Source organism: Gekko japonicus, unplaced genomic scaffold (genome assembly GCF_001447785.1).
Source record: "Gekko japonicus isolate JY-2015 unplaced genomic scaffold, Gekko_japonicus_V1.1 scaffold793, whole genome shotgun sequence".
Lineage (NCBI taxonomy): Eukaryota > Metazoa > Chordata > Lepidosauria > Squamata > Gekkonidae > Gekko > Gekko japonicus.
Window position 1 is genome coordinate 579,910 of NW_015167076.1, and position 16,822 is coordinate 596,731.

At 45.5% G+C, this 16,822-nt stretch overlaps 1 protein-coding gene across 1 annotated transcript in view; it reads right to left on the reverse strand.

Moving 5' to 3' along the window:
* FAM129A (family with sequence similarity 129 member A) overlaps nucleotides 1–16,822 on the reverse strand; it is a 103,555-nt gene that overhangs the window by 86,487 nt on the left and 246 nt on the right. The gene's annotated exons all lie outside the window — the stretch shown is intronic.

The window sequence follows — 16,822 nt, forward strand, 5'->3', positions numbered from 1 at the left end:
TGACATCAGTCTGGCTGCTGAACAGGTCCTAGCCCTTAAAGAGGCATCTGCTCTAAAGTGGCTGCTGAACAGGTCCTAGCCCTTAAAGGGCATGTCCTCGACCTTGGATTTGGTGTCTGTAGGAAGGGCGGGTGATCTCAACCATGAGTGGCATCACAGGACAATGCTGGATGCCATAGCCCTGGAGGAACAATCAAAGGCATGCCTTGAGGCATTTAGCATTTGACAACATTGATTCTTTCAAAGTGAATCACCCTTTACCAAGGTCTTCTTGTCCTCAGGGAGGGTATCAAGATACTGGCTCATTTGCTCACACAGAAGCATCTGATACCTTCCCATAACAGCCATAAAACTGGTAACTCTCAGGCCCATCGTTCCTGATGTATACATTTTTCTTTCAAGGGCATCTAACTTACACCCCTCTTTGTCCAGAGGGGAAGCATAAGACCCAACATGTTTCCTGGGGGACAAGACTTCCACAATGAGTGAGTCTGCTGGGGGATGTCGCATGAGGAACTCACAACCATCTTCTTTTATTATATAAAGGTTGTCCAGCTTCTTTGCAACTGGAGGCGTGGATGCAGGCTTAGCCCACACATTCTTAGCCATGCTCCAATAGGCCCTGGAGCATGGGGAAGGCAACTGGTCCCATGGCATCCATCTGTAGGACTTGTAGTGTGGGGGTCAGGAGGTTCCAGATCCAATGACAAGACATCGAGATCCAACACCTTTGTCATATGTAGCAGCTGTTCAGCGTATATATGCAGGTCCTCAGCAGGCAACACTGGGGACCAGGATCCTATGGAGTCATCAAGAGATGTGATGGGAGGGGCACTGGAGTCAATGTTAGATCCATGGTTGGTCACTTCACTCGGGTTGAATTCATATTGATCAGACATTGGTGAGGGACCTTGAGCACCCATCGATGCCAAGGGAAGGGTTCACTGATCAGTTCTGATGGTGGACAGAGACACAGTCCATAAAGGCTGTTGCCAAGGATTCTGAGAGTCCCACTGACTCCATGGGGAGGACACCAAGGAAACCAGGGTGAGATCCCCATGGGAACCTAGACAAGGGTTGGCTGGAAGAATGTCCCAACGGGTCTTTAGGTCTGTCTAGGACAGCACCATCTGAAGGAACCAAAACCTCAAATACATCACCCAAGGAGGGAGGTGACCAACGGATCCAAGTGGATGGAGATAGCGTCTTTGGTTTCGATACAATGTCTATCAGAGCCAGTGATCACATCAAAATGGAGACGGTGATTGGCATCGAGAGGGAGAGGAGCCTCGCAGAGAGGCAGGAGACGTCTGACAACAGGGAAACACATGCTTCTCCTTTTTCTTTTTAGCGAAAGGCTCTGACGCCACCCTCAAAGTCTATGAGGATTTAGACAGCTTCCTAGATATCGGATCCGATGGGGCTGAGGTGGGCACAGGCACAACTGGGGGCGTTCAGGCTGCTTTTCAGAGGGAGGCTGGAAGTTTTTACCAGAGGGGGTTTGAGCCCCCAAAGCCTTTTCCCACCGGGCGGCCTTTAATCTTTGGGCCCTGTCCTGCCCGGCCTTTGGCGTAAACTGCTGGCAGAATACACAGGCCGCTGTAATGTGCAACTCGCCCGGGCATAGCAGGCATGATGTGCGATCATCTACACATTTTTAAGTGCCATGGTCCGCACAGGGAAAAAAAGTGATCCAAGAAAAAGTGCCAATAAGGACTTACAATGAAGAGCTCTCTTGCAGAGATCTTCTCATTATGGCAGCAAAGAGAAGCCTGAAGGAAGATCACTCCCCCCCCTCCAGCCATGTGGCAGGTCTGGGTGGGAAAAGCTGGCTCCGTGAGGGAGGGGGGAGCACTCTCACAGCTTAGAACTTTCTAGAGCTTTGCAGAGTTCTCTGCACTGCAGGCCCGCATGTGCGTAGTCCCATGTGTGCCTGCACAGAAGCCATGAAGACAAATATACTGTGTACCACCCTGAACAGTTCTTCAGTCTCTTTGGTGCTAAATATTAAATATTATGAGCATTCCTAATTCAAAGCTGTATTTAATAAAGCAAAGTGCAGGAACTGTATGTTCATTTTAACATAAATCTCTTCCTTCAGACCCTATAACTCTACGTCGCATTCCTTCTATGTGCTGCCTTCTTTACAATGATAATCTCAGATGTGGTTCCAGTGCTTCATTTCTATAGTAAAACATACTGTGAATCAATATATCTGGAAACATCACCTCCAATCCAGAAGCCCCTTCCCCTCAGTCCCCAACCCATGCCGATTCTCAGGGCTATTTTTGGGCAGGAACGCACAGGAACGGAGTTCCGGCTGGCTCCTGAGTTGGCCACACCCAGCAGGAGCTCATTAGCATAATAGGCCACACCCAACAGCAGAAACTCCTTAGAATTGGCTACATTAGGGGTGTGTGGCCTAACATGCAAAGGAGTTCCTGCTACAAAAAAAACCTCTGGGTTTTGACAACAAGGTAAACAGAATAAGAAGCAAAGGTGGGTGTGGCTGGATGACCACACTTCTGGTAACATGGGGGTGTGGCCTAATATGCTAATGTACTGTGCTGTCAAGGGTGTGGCTTAATATGCTAATGAGTTCCTGCTGGGTTTTTTCTACAAAAAAAGCCCTGCCAATTCTCATTCATTGCTCAGCAGTGGGAGAAATGCCCTCTGCATCGGCTCAGAGAGGCTTTAATCTATTTGCACTTATTCAATTCAAGGATTAATCCTCTGTATTAGATGCCAGAGCTTAGCCATATCAGAAATTAACTGCTGCGTGCAGCTCATGAATACAGAGGAGAATTAAATTTCTATAATCCCCTCTTCCAAATTTGATTTTACTGAAAATTCTTACTTAAGGCAGCCTCAAACTATACACAAACAGTGCCATCCTAAATAGAGTCACACCTTTCTAAATTCACTGAAGTCAGTGAGTTTAGAAGTGGGCAACTCTCTTAAAGACTTGTACTGTAAATTTCTTCTTTTTTAAAAAAAATATCATGGACACGTTATAATCCTTCGGCTACAGGAAGGATTATGTGGTTCAAATTCAGCAAAGGAAGGTAACAGAGAGTAAAGCTAGCTAATTTGTGTTGCACCCTTACAACTTCTTCCAAGAGAAGAGTTTGGATGCAAGCCTCAAACAGTTACTGGAAACTGTCTCCAAAGCAACAGACTATTACTTCTCACCTACCTAAACATTTTATCTGCTGTTACAATTTATGGTTATGTGGTTTCAAGTGCTTAACCCACAATAAAGTATAGACCCATCATGCAGGGCAGCTATAGAAAGGATACACTTCCAAATATAAAAGTGACACATAAAAGTGCACTTTTTTAGAAATTAGATTCAGTAAGTTACCCATCTGTAGAATAAGGAGCTCAAAAAAAAAAAAAAAAGGAAAGTCCCCAGTATTACTCATTAGTAAAGTACCCATCATCATGATGGCAGTGATGTGAGCGGAGGAGGGTGCTTCCTTACAAATGACCCATGAGACGTACTTTGCCATCTCTGTGTTCGCATATAGACATACTGACATTCAACGCCCTAAGGATCTCAGAAAATTAGATCACTCCACTAGGGTGAAAGGGAAATGACGTGTATGACTGTTTTCCACGGTGAGGAACATCTTAGTGGTGGAACACCTGCTTTGCTCGCAGAAGGTCCCAGGTTTAATACTTAGTTAAAAGGATCAAGCTGTAGGGGATGTAGAAAGACCCCAGCCTGAGACACTGGAGAACTGCTGCCAGTCAGAGTAGACAATATTGACGTTGATAGACCAAAGGTCTGACTCAGTAGAAGTCAGCTTCTTGTGTTGGTCTGAGTGGTAACCAATCACTTAAAGGGGTGCATCCAGGAACACTATTGAGGTGAGGGCAAAACAGGCACCCTGTCCCAAATGATTACAGTGATCCCAGCTACAGACATTCAAGCTTGGCTCTCCCTGCACTACAACTCCCACATTCACACACAAATTTGCCAGCTGCTGAGAAGAAAAAATATCCTGCCCCTTTAGGATATATACCAGATGATTTTATTTACCACCTGCCTATCTCCATACAATAAGTCTCTATTAAAGAAACAGGACATTTTCCTCTGGGCCTGTAAAGCAAGCAACCCTGTCCACAAAACATCCTGGTTGTGTTTCTTGGCTACACAAGAGAGCCACCAGAGTGTGAGGGAATCTCGAAAGCCGGCTTTTATTAATGAAAGAGCTGCAATGTATCAGTAATACATGTGCCACTTTTGAGAACCAGTGTGGGGAGTGGTTAGAGCAAAGGTCCCCAACATTTTTGGAAATGTGACACAGTGTGATGGGAGCAACCACAATATAGTTGCTGAAGGAGGTAGAGCCAATCACAAAATGGCTGCCACAGGAGGCAGGGCAACCACAAAATGTCAGGGAGTAAGGTTATACTTTAATAGTATGTTATGTACGTGGACCGCCTCCAGGGGTCCGCGGACAGGCCAGAGCTTGGATCCGAAAACAAAGGAAACTTCGGATCCTGGATTCCCCAGCCCCAACCAATAGCCACCTTGGCGGGACATTTAAACCCTCCAATGGGGGGGTGGTGGTGGATATGTATATAGGTGGCCCTGTTGGCCGTTAGAGTTAGTCTTTGTCTATGTGAAGTACAATAAACGTGTGCTACAGCATGTTGTTGTCTGAGTCCTCCATGCGGTGAACCCAGTACTTTTCATAGTAACTCTTCAACATTTCAGGCACAGCCTCTGTTCAACAGGATGTCTTTTAAAATGAGCATATGGTTTTAAAATATTTTCTTATATATACACAGCTTACCTGTATTTTTTAAAAATATGCACAGCCAATCAGATCTCCAGTGGCAAATCAGAAGCCCTGCTGGGGAAAAGCTCCACTTGGCCCCACTCACTTTCTGAGAACACTTAGCAAGCACCAGAAAAGGTGTCAACGGGCGCCATGATGGGGACTCCAGGCTATAGTGTCTGACTAGAATCTGGGACATCCATGCTTGAATCCCCACTCTGCCATGGAAATCTGCTTGCTGGCTAGTCACTGTTTCTCTACTTAACCTACCTCATGGAGTTGTTGTGAAGGTAAAATGGAGAAGGGAAGAATGTTATAAACAATTTTGGGTCCCCACTGGCGAGAAAAAAATGGGGTATAAATAAATATTTTATAGGATAAGTATGAGACCCATACTCTGGAGGTCTTAACATCTAATCTTTTTTTTAAATTTCACAGGCAGAAAGGAGGAAGGAAAAAACAAGGTTTGCGGAAAGAATAAGGTTTGCACAAGTACTGTGAGTCAATGCAATTGCATTAACAATTCTGGCAGGATTCTGGAACAGTGCAGGACAAGGAAGTCTATGTGGAAATAGGGTTTTGACATAAAGACAAAACCCCACCTTCAAGCAAGTTCAAAACCAATAAGCTAGCAGAGAAAATTGAAAGAGAAATCTAAGCAAGGGCCTAGCAGAGTAAAAGCAAGAGTCTGAGCCAAAGGTTTAGCAAAATCGTTTGGCAGGGGGAGACCCTGGGGAGATGTGCAGATAAGCATGAGTTACAGATTGGATGCAAAAGTAAAAACTGTGCTTGGACTAACATATTTGCAGCCCTAAGTCACGCTGCCCTTTTCCGTTCTTCTGGCTTTGCTTACATATAACAGGAGTTGGACGTATCGAAGGCCCAAAGTCTATGAGATACTTCTGTCTAGAATGTATGCCCTGTCTGAAAGCCAAGATGCTCAGGAAGAATTCTTTGTTAAAAGTTTCTAGTTTTCTAGCTGAAAGAGTATAGCCATGACAGAGTGGGGTAAGGAAAAACAACATTTTAAAACAGGTTTTGATCTGCAAACCTCTGCTTTCTGAGGCTTAAGGAAGATTCACATAACTGATGTTTCTCACTTCCTGACAAAACTTTATGTTAGGGCCAAGTTACAGGTTTGTGTAAAGATCTGGGCTCAGGTTCCAAAATGGGCTCAGAATGTCACCCGCAGGGGGAAGAAGGGCTTCTACCTCTCCCCCCTGCCAGCCATTTCCCCATGTGTAAAGCATAGGGTTGCCAAGTCTTCTTACTTTGGCAGCGGGGGAGCCTCGCTGAGCTCCGGGAGCTCTTCGGTGGTGCGTGCGCGCACAAAGTGCGCACGCGCCGCCAGCACATCACAAGAAGTTACGTGCTACATCGCTCATAGAAAAAGGGGGGGGGGGGGGGGGGGAAGAAGCCCTTCCTCCCCTCACAGTGGCATTCTGAGTTCATTTGGGCTCTCTTATTTTTTTAAAAAGCCATTCCCCATAGCTGTTGTAGGGGCTGCAGAGAACCAGGACCAAATTTTTTAAAAACACAAAGGTCTAGTTTGGCCCTCAATGGGTGCAGTCAGACGGCGGGCTGGGAGCAGTGTAAACCATTCCAGTTCCAACTGGATGAATTTGATCTGGGGGAAGCGCAATCACACTCACCTCTCACTGCGCAGCACATCGCTCCCCGGCGTCCACACTTCAGGCGCTCAGCAGCACGCGTCGGCAAGTTTTTTTTTTATTTCTACACAGTTTGCGCATTCACATAGGCAATCTTTCATATAATTGAGATCTTCACGCATGCGCATAACACTGTAGCCCGAAAAGCATGCCCTGAAGCAAAGACTTCCCTTTAAACTTTGACATCGAAACTGGCCTTGGTGAGGTCCCGGACTCGTCTGAGGGCTGAAACTGGGCACCATTTAAAAGTTTGCTTTTACTAATGCTGGGGCGAAGCTTCGCCCAAGCGCACATCGCCTACGATTTTTAAAAAATGGAGGATGAAAAGCGGAAGCCTCGGGCTTCCGAACGGAAGTGGCTCTACACCGGCAGAGAGCGATCAGACAGGGAAAATGCGACTAGAACCGGAGCACTCAGGAAAACACCACTTGGGGGCCTAGTAGCAAACTACACCGGTTTAAGGGGTGTTTGCGACGGTTGGCAACGGTTAGGGACGGGAGGCAGATGTTGTGAGTGTGATCGCACGTAAGTACTCCGTTTCTAACCGGCTCGTATAACGGCTCAAATGCCCCGTCTGAACGCACCCAGTGATAACCAAACTGTGGTTCAGGATCAAAAAGGAGGGGTCACAACTCTCACAGGAGGCTCATGAGACCACGAGCAGGGAGAGGAAGAAAAAAGCAATCTGAAAGAGGAAGCCTGATGGCAAATTTAAATTTGTGCCTGTGCATCCAACAGTACCTCAGTGTGGCAGAGCAATGAGAGTGCTGGACTAGGATCTGGAAGACCCAGGTTTGAATCCCCACTCACGCCATGGAAACTTGCTGGGTGACCCTGCGCCCGTCACACAGTTTCAGCCTAATCTGCCTCACGGTATAAAATGTCAGAATAAGACGGAGAAGGGGAGAATGATGCTCTAAGCTGTTCTGGGTCTCCACTGGGGAGAAGGGAGAGGTATAATATCTAAATAGATAAATAATTAACAAGCAGACCGTGGAAGACATCCTGTTGTTCAGTAATAGAAAAATACTAAATATGAGTCAAAATTGTTCACCGTTCACTGATGTGAAACTCTTGCATCGAGGAGGGGGAAAGGAACATGGAGTTATTTTGCAAGAGCGGGCCCTGAAGAACACAGCCAAGTTTAGAATTATTACGTGGATGGGGGATCACCAAGGAAGTTCAGGGCTGATCTGCAGAGGCAGGCAATGGCAAACTACCTTTGTAGGTCTCTTGCCTTGAAAACCTTACAGGATCGCCATAAGTTGGCAGTGGTTTGACAGCACTTTCCAGAACCACCAGAAGAAGAAGACAGGTACAATATAGGTAGGACTAGGAGGTTTTCTTTTTGCTTTGTTTTGTTTCGCAAACAGTCTCTATTGTGAAAATGGTCTAGGGGCTTTCCATGGTCTAATCACATAACATGTAGTCAAGCCCTCACACAAGCTATGGATCAAGCTGTTAAAGTAACACACCTGATGATCATGCAAATGAATATGTTCTCAACCCATACCCCAGTTCTAAGTAGTGTTTATGGAGAATTATAAGTCCCGCTGGTTCCAACTGCAAACTTATGCACGTGCGTAAAAGTTCCCCTGAATATGTAAATCGACTTCTGAGCAAACTAGCTGGAGATCAGGCTGCTAGTTCTTTAGAAAGGCTGGCTACCTCTCCCAGTAATCATACAGCGCCTAAATTACCTGAAATACCTGATCTCACAAACTGCAGGCTTCTGTTTATGCGGAGCCGCAAAGAGAGTTCACACCCCATGGCTAGATCCAAGTCACTGACATTTTCTTCAACCCGCTGGACAAGGATCAGCTTTGTAATCTTGCCAGCATGATGCAATGTCAAGCCTTTTCTTCAGGGCAGGATAACCAGCCGTTTCTATCCTCTTGATCTCATATGGTGCATCTCCCCCCCCAAAAAAAACCCCTTTTCATTTCATTCCTCTGAAACTGCATCCTTCCTCTCCCATCTCCTACACAGGACTTGCTTCCCCCTCCTGTCAAGTCGAAGCTGACTCATGGCAACCCCATAAGGTTTTCAAGAGAAGAGATATTTAGAGGTGGTTTGTCACTGCCTGCGTCCACGTCATGACCCTGGCATTCTTTGGTGGGCTCCCATCCAAATGCTAGCCAGAGCCAGCCCTGCTTAGCTTCCCAGATCAGGCTAGCCTGGGTTATTCATACCAAGTAGTTTATCAGTGTTATTTATGGAATGGAATGTATGTATGTATTGAGCTTGAGTCTGATGCAAGGTATTGTAAACCGACCTGTCAGAACCCGGGAAGTTCTAGAGGGAAGCAAACTGATTGGTCTTTATGTACTAAATATGATTGGTTGTTATCTGACATGTGGGCGTGGCTTGCCAAGCCCGAACTGTTTAAAAAGGAGCCTGTTGCTCTGTTGTTTTGTCTCGTTCTGGTTCTTCTGACTTCTTTGAATAAAGCTGTTATCACAGTTCACCTGCTGCCTCGAGTCTCCGTATCTAACAATCAGGCTGTAATCTGGAGAGGCCCGTCTCTTTTAAAATCTTCACAGCTTCCACAGCAAAAACCCAATCTTCTCAGAACTACAAATATTTCAAAGCACCAGATGCCATCGCTGGGTAACAATCCGGCAGTCCTAAACGGGATACCCTGAATATAACTGAAGCTTAAAAGGATATCTTAACACGTTGTTTATGTATATTATCTCACTGCTACCATCTCTACTTATTGCCCAAGGCCCAACGATCGTCATTTTATTATTTATTTACTTCATTCATTGTTCACCTTTCTCAATGAGACTCAAGGTAGACTACAGAATTATTTTGAAAAATGGAATAAAGACCAGTAAAATATAAACAATGAGCAGAACAACATAACCGGATTACACTCCTAGAGAATAACGAAAGAAAAAAACAGGAAACTCATCCCAGGGTCAGACACTATAGTTCATTCAATAAGCAACATTTCTTAAAATCACGCGAGTCTTGTCTCTGTTTCCATATTTTCTGGTACATAAACCCTTAAAGGAGGGAAGGCAGCACGGTATAGCTCAATCTCGTCAGATCTTGAAAGCTAAGCAAGGTCAGTACTTGAATGGGGAGACCACTAAGGAAGGCTCTGCAGAGGAAGGCATGGTAATTTTGCCATGGTAATATTCCCAAGATAATTTTACTCATACACAGTAAGAAGCTGGCAGGTCTTTCTGTCCATTAATTTAATAACAGGGGTCGGCAAATATTAACCACAAGCTAAGCATTTTTATACCTCACTGATTTCATTTGCAGAGATTTGGGGAGCGATACTAACCAGGTCTATTCAGAAGTAGGTACCACATTATCCAATGGGGCTTACTTCCAGGAAAGTGTTCCTAGGCTTGCAGCCTTAAGCGTGTGCTTGGTAGCACAACCCTAAGCAAAGACACACCATTCTAAATCCATTGAAGTCCATGGGCTTAAGGATGTAACGCTGCCTGGGAGTGTACTGTAAATTTTCCGTTCAAATCAATGGTACTGGAACTGTTGATCAGTGGCCAGATCATGTCATAAGAACATAAGAACATAAGAGATGCCAATGCTGGATCAGGCCAAAGGCCCATCCAGTCCAACACTCTGTATCACACAGTGGCCAGAAATACCAGTGCCATCAGGAGGTCCACCAGTGGGGCCAGGACATTAGAAGCCCTCCCACTGTCCTGTAAGTGTATGCCAATGGGACTTCAACCTTGAAAGCAGACCTTTTAATGACGTATGTTATTAGTGCTAAGAATTATACTGAGCCCCCTTGTACTCCTTCAGAGCTGCCTACAGACTACAGAACAAAACACTTCCCACAAGTAGACCTCCTTGCAAATATTGCCCCAGCTTGGCATTGGAAGCAGCTCTTTTCTCCCTTGTCAGTATGTATGGCTCGTTCCTTATTTCAAAGGTATTTCTGGGTATGGGAAGGTATGTATACACTGGAAACAGGAGAAAAGGAAGGACAGTGGAGAAATTAAAAACAAGAATTTGGGTAAGTTATCAAGAACCCGCTGCTTGCAAGTACAGAGTGGTATATCCATCCAGCATGTCTCTACTCAGGACAGGACTGGCAGTATTTCATAATTTTATACCGGAGAAACAAAATGCAGAACATGGCACTGAATATGATAGACAGTTTCCTGCAAATCACAGCTTCCGTTCTTCTTCTTAAAAAGCAAACTCCTCGCCCTTAGGAATGCTAAAATGTGCTTGAAAATGAAATCTCAAAAATCAGAGAAACTTCTACTTTTCAGCAGTCACGGGCAGGTTTTTTGATGCCTTAAATACTTATATCCCGCTTTTCTCTCCAATGGGGACCCAAAGTGGCTTACAACATTGTTCTCCCCTCCTTCATTTTATCCTTACAACCACCCTGTGAGACAAGTTAGGCCAAGTGTGTGTGACTAGCCCAAGGTCACCCAGCAAGCTTCTATTGCAGAGTGCGGATTTGAACCACTATACCACACTTGTGTAGCTCTTCCTTTCCTGATGGCTAGCAGACGTTATGAATCATGCAATCAAGTAAAGTGGCAAAACTCTGCAAAATAAGAAATTGGGGAAATCTGCCTAATTTAAACAGGCTGCAGTTGCTCTCCCTGAAGAATCTGGATTACCATGGGGCTGTTTTGTTTGATTTTTTTAAAAAGAAAAATACCTGAAGAACCCTGACCTATACACAAGAAGAAGACCAGTCTTCAGCACCTTTAATAGAGGGGAAAATTTTGGCAGGTGCTGTTTGACAGTCATGCAGGATTAAGGCACCTACACAACACAAAGGTTAGAGTGACATTCAGGATGTATTTTGGCACACTAGACTGAGCCAGCAGGTGAAAAGCTAGCAATTAAAATCCTGCCGGAACCTCACATGGCACATTTCTTTGAATCTCTTACAAGAGACGCCACTCCACGTCTCTTTCCCCCTCTTCCTTGTAATGTTTAACTAAATACCATGTGTGATAATGGCACTGTGCTGTGCATCGTTCCGCTCTGACTTCACAACACTGGCTCTCAGCTTAATATCCCCCCTTGCAAACATATCTTTGTGTTCTGAGAGGGCCAGAAAATTGCTTTAGAACATTCAAACCTCTGAGTCAGGAAGCTGCCTTTTATTTTATGAGAAAGGTGAGGGCAGGGAGAGGTGGAGGGACAGGTACCTCCATGACTCTTGTCAACCTTAGACTGGTCATTAGAATAGTCCAGAGACCCAGTGGGATGGTGAAGTTGGGCTGGAATCTAGCTCCCACTGGGGAGAAGAGCAGGGTGTAAATATTCTAAACACACACACACACACAATAACAATCTTGTGTGTTTAAGAAGGGAGACAGACCTTTTCCACATTTGCCTGCCACTCCAGATTTTCTCAGTGTTCGAGTTTAGGCAATTTAAGTCCATGGCAAAACAGCATCCAAATAACCCGGGGCAACAGCAGGCTGAAACCGGTCTGACCACTGAAGGGAGGTAATGTAATGCAGAATGGGGGGAAAGAAATCGAATAAAAAGAAGGTTGAACTCGATTTAAGTGCAGAATGGGGGGAAAACCTGGATTAAAAAGAAGGTTGAATTCAATTTTAATGCAGATTTTCTTGGAGGACACCACGGTGAACATGGATTAAAAGGATAATGCAGAAAGGGCCAGAGTTTATTTGCTGGGCTGAGTTATGAAATATAATTGTTCAGAAGTGCAATAGAAAGAAACCTATTTTTGTCATCCTCAGTGATCTTCAGAGACCTTGGCAGTGGGAGATAATCCTAAATCCAAAGACAACAGAATTATTAGAATACTAATAATTTAGCTTCTTTTCTTCTGTTGATACATTATAATTGGAAAATAATATTAGGCTGGCCTTAATACAAGGTATTATATGGATTTTGTTTTCTGTTCTGAATTCTGCACGGGCCAATACAACTTTTTTCAACTCTATGGATACCTAATTTCACCCAAGAGAGTGGTTTGTCCCAGGGAACCAGCCTGGGGAAATGGCTGATTTTAGACCTATCCAATTTGGCTTCATTCTTGTGGACCATCTTAACTTTATCTCAAACATATTACTATGAAGTCTATCCAATTGCTTCCTTCTGCAGCCAGCCTTCACAGAGAACTGCGCTTCTCACCTGGCTTTTGAGTGCCATTTGGACTTTGCTGGCCTTTATTTTTCCAATGAGATGACTCTCCATCGTTGTTTATTTCTTCCTCCCAGTATGCAAGTGTTTTAACACCAGCAGCAAATAAATGACAAGCCTGCTGGTGTCTCACACCAAGTCTGGCACTGCTAGGTTTCATGATCATCATCTGAAATATCTCCCCCCCCCCTTTTTGGTGTAGTTACATCCAACCTGATGAACAGTTCTGGTGAGCTCAAAATCTTGCACAATCTTCCCCTACTAAACCATACTGGGGATGGGGAATGGTATAGTACAGCTAGATCTCCAAAGCTAAGTGGTGTCAGTACTTGGATGAGAGACCACCACGGAAGCAATGGCAAACCACCTCTGCTTAATCACTTGCCATGAAAACCCTATGAGGTTGCCATAAATTGGCTGCAACTTGATGGCACTTTACCCACACACTAAAAGATAACAACCGAAGGACAGGTCCCATGCAAAATCCTGGCCTCCCCATAATCAGACTCCAGGAGACATGAAGCCTGTGATTTCACTACTTCATGGTAGCAAGATATCATGAAGGCTTCCGATCTCATCAGACCTCAGAAGTTAAGCAGGGTCAGCCCTGGTTGGTATTTGAACGGGAGACCACCAAAGAACAGTAGGGGCACTATGCAGAGGCAGGCAATGCAAACCACTTCTGAACATCTCTGTTAGGTATTTAATATTGCAGAGTAAAAGAAATGCAGCACGCATGTGTGTATTAACTTAAAAGATAAAGGTTACTAATTACTTAGGGGAAAAGGGAACTGGGAGTTCAAAACAAGAAACATTCTGTCTAGCTCTGTAATCTACATCTTGTCTCTGTAATGGCTAATCCTCGTGTGTGTGCCCCAGGCAAGAGTTAGAACAAAGGCAGCAAAAGTTACCTAAGCCTCCACCCCTGGGACATCTTCAGATCTATTGATTAGCCAGCAGTCAATTCCAATAGCAACTTACTTTGAATACTGTCGCCTATTCTTTGGTGGGAGAGACATGCAGACTACTCTATTTGTCCTAAGCAAACTAACTAGGAAATCAGCATGCACAAACAAACATATTGACTCTTTCATGACATCAGGGAAATAACTTGTACCTATCCCAACACTTGCCTTGAAAACCCTACAGGGTCACCATAAGTCAGTTGCAACTTGACGGCAAACCCCCCCCAAAAAAATTAAAGCAAGAGAGTAACAACCATGAAGGTGATAGCCAACCAACCAAAACATTCCCAGCCAACAGCAGTCATTCATGTGGAAGACCAGAACACTGTTCCAACTGACAACATAATAGCGGAAGTCAAGAAGCCCAAAGCAGAGACTGTAGCAGCTACAGCAGGAGCTCAGCTGGTTGCGATGGAAGCACCCAAAAGAGACCTCATCCCAGAGATAATTCTCAGCATGATGGGACGGATGATGGAGGAAGGGTTGTGTTTGGACTGAAATGGCCGGGGCTCTTTTTGAAGCATTTTGGGTTTTATGTTTTTAATATCAGGAAGAAAGGTGGCTAATGAATGTTTTTAAATAAATAAATAAGAACCAAGTCCTTGACCAGGGTTCAGATTTCAGCCATGACTCTCACTGGCCGGTCCTCAAGTAAGTCACTCTTCCCTTGATTCAGATTAACCCTCCTCACAGGACTGTTGAGAGGGAAACTGAAGTCAGGACGAATAATAATAGTTATCATATCACATGGTGTGTAAAATGGCCAGGAGATCCTAAGATTGCCTGGCAGCCAGGCGTTCTAGCTCTTTTAGTGTTATTATTTATTTATTAAATTAGATTTTTTTAAAAACCGCCCTCCCCTACAAGGCATCACTAGGTGGTGAGCTAGACTTGTTTTTTTAAGGCAAGAGACATTTCAGAGGTGGTTTTGCCATTGCCCGCCTCTCCATCACAACCCTGGTATGCCTTGGAGGTCGCCCTTCCAAATACTAGCCAAGGCCGACCCTGCTCAGCTTCCAAGATCTGATGAGCTCAGGCTAGCCAGGTCAGGGCGAAGTCAGGACTGTAAAGCATTTTGCTCCTTCGTACCCATGAGAGTAGTGGTGAAATAGAGAAACAATATAAGAGTGTCTCCTCCCAAACACAAGCCCACAGTACTTCCAAAGAGGCCTAGTGACAAGCAACCTTCCTCCAATGAGCTCAGGGTAGCATTCACGGTTATCCTCTGCCCATTTCATCTTCACAAAAGCTTTATGAGGTAGGTTAAGCTGAGAGGAGTTGGTCCAAGGTCACCCCGTGAGTTCCAATGCAGAGTGGAAACTTGAACTCAGATCTCCTAGGCCAGCACTCTAACCACTAGTCAACACTGGCACACTCCCTTCCGCTTCCAGAAATTAGACAGGCGCAGGGCTTTTTCCAGCAGAGGGAACAGTTTTCTGGAATGCCCGATGTCCACAAAGGCTCACCTAGCTCACTGTCTAACTCTGGCCTCTTTTTAGAATGCTGATTAGGACATACCTAATGAGGAAAACTTCTTGCCGGTAGCTGTTGAAATTGAATTTATTAAGCTGTACTGGGGTCCTCTGCTTTTTTGGTTGTCAAGTTGCAGCTGACTTACGGTTGACCCTAACGGATTCTCAAGGCAAGAGATGCTCAGAGTTGGTGTGCCACTGCAAACTGTGGACTTCCCTGGTGGTCTCCCAACCAAACACTGACCAGGGCCATCCATGCTCAGCTTCCCAGAGCTGACAAGATTGGGCTATGTGTCCACTTCATGTTATCTGAACTGATTTCACTGATGTTTTCTTGCGTGCTTTTAATGATTGCCGAGTTGTTGCCAGAATTCATTTGTGGACTAGAAGAGAAGAGATTGGATTTATACCCCGCCCTTCACTACCCAAAGGAGTCTCAGAGCGGCTTACAAACTCCTTTCCCTTCCCCTCCCCACAACAGACACCCTGTGAGGCAGGCGGGGCTGAGAGAGCTCTTGACAGAAACTGCTCTTTTTCAAGAACAGCTGTGCCAGAACTATGGCTTGCCCAAGGTCATCCAGCAGGTGCAAGTGGAGGAGTGGGGAATCAAACCCGGTTCTCCCAGATTAGAGTCCACACACTTAACCACTACACCAAGCTGACTAGAATGGCAGCATGTAAAATAAATTAATTTTCAATACATGGTTCCTGTTGTTTGTTTTTCTTTAAATCTCCTTCAGGTCTTGCGTAGCGCCGAGAAAGTGTGCTACGGGATTAAACTGCAGCCAGCTCTACTCACTCAAGGAGACAAGAAATGATGACTCCTTCCCAGAGATGATTGTGACAGGTAAGCACTATATCCACCACCAAGGGTCAGATTTCTCCAGGAGCCCCTTCTTGGATCTCTATCACAGATGCCACAATTCCTTTCCATTCTGTCAACTGCAGCTGGCCAGTAGCATCTATCTTCCTGTTCTCTCCCGGGCCTGTCCCTGGCTTCAAATTCCAGGGCATAGCTCCCTCCACTCCCCAGCTAAACCAAAGGCAACGTCATCCGATTCTGAGGTAAATCTCATACACACACTGCCCTGTGAGCAACTCCTGCTGTACTAAATGGGGCTGGGGTCACACACACTAAACAATGCACTTTCCAACTGGATTTTAGTGTGTGAACTGGCAAAAAACCCGGTTGGAAAGTGCACTGAAATTGGACTATTTAGAGTGTGTGACCGTGGACTTGCTTCCCAGCGCATGCAATTCGTTCGTTCCCGCGGCTTATGTCTACTTCAGCGTCGAACAGCCAAGCTGGAGGCCGATCCCCACCACCCCGTTTCCTCGGGAGTCCTGCTCAGTCCAACGAGGCATACTCTCGAGCGCCTTTGCCCACGGCTGCATCTCGACCGCAACGCGCGTGTGCGCAGGACTGGCGCCCGAAGAGGCCCGGCTACTTGCTCTTGGCCATGTGCCTTCCCACGTGAGCAGCTGCGGGTTGCGCGGAAAAGTGCTCGTCTGTCAGACTAAGCCGTTAAGTGGAGGGGACGGGAGGAGAACCTAAACTGGCGCTTGAAAGACACACACACACACACACAAGCAGCTCATTCGGTTTCGAAGGAACTTCGACGGATCGCTCAGAAAAGCACGTCGGATGCTCTCGTCCCCCCAATACAAAGCAACGCAGGCATTGCAATGCTATGCAAACCTTAACGCGGGCATTTCACACGCTAGGCGCTGCAATGCTCTGCAGAACCAACGCCAAACCCTTCTTAAACTTGGAAAGAAACATTTGCAGTCCCCCC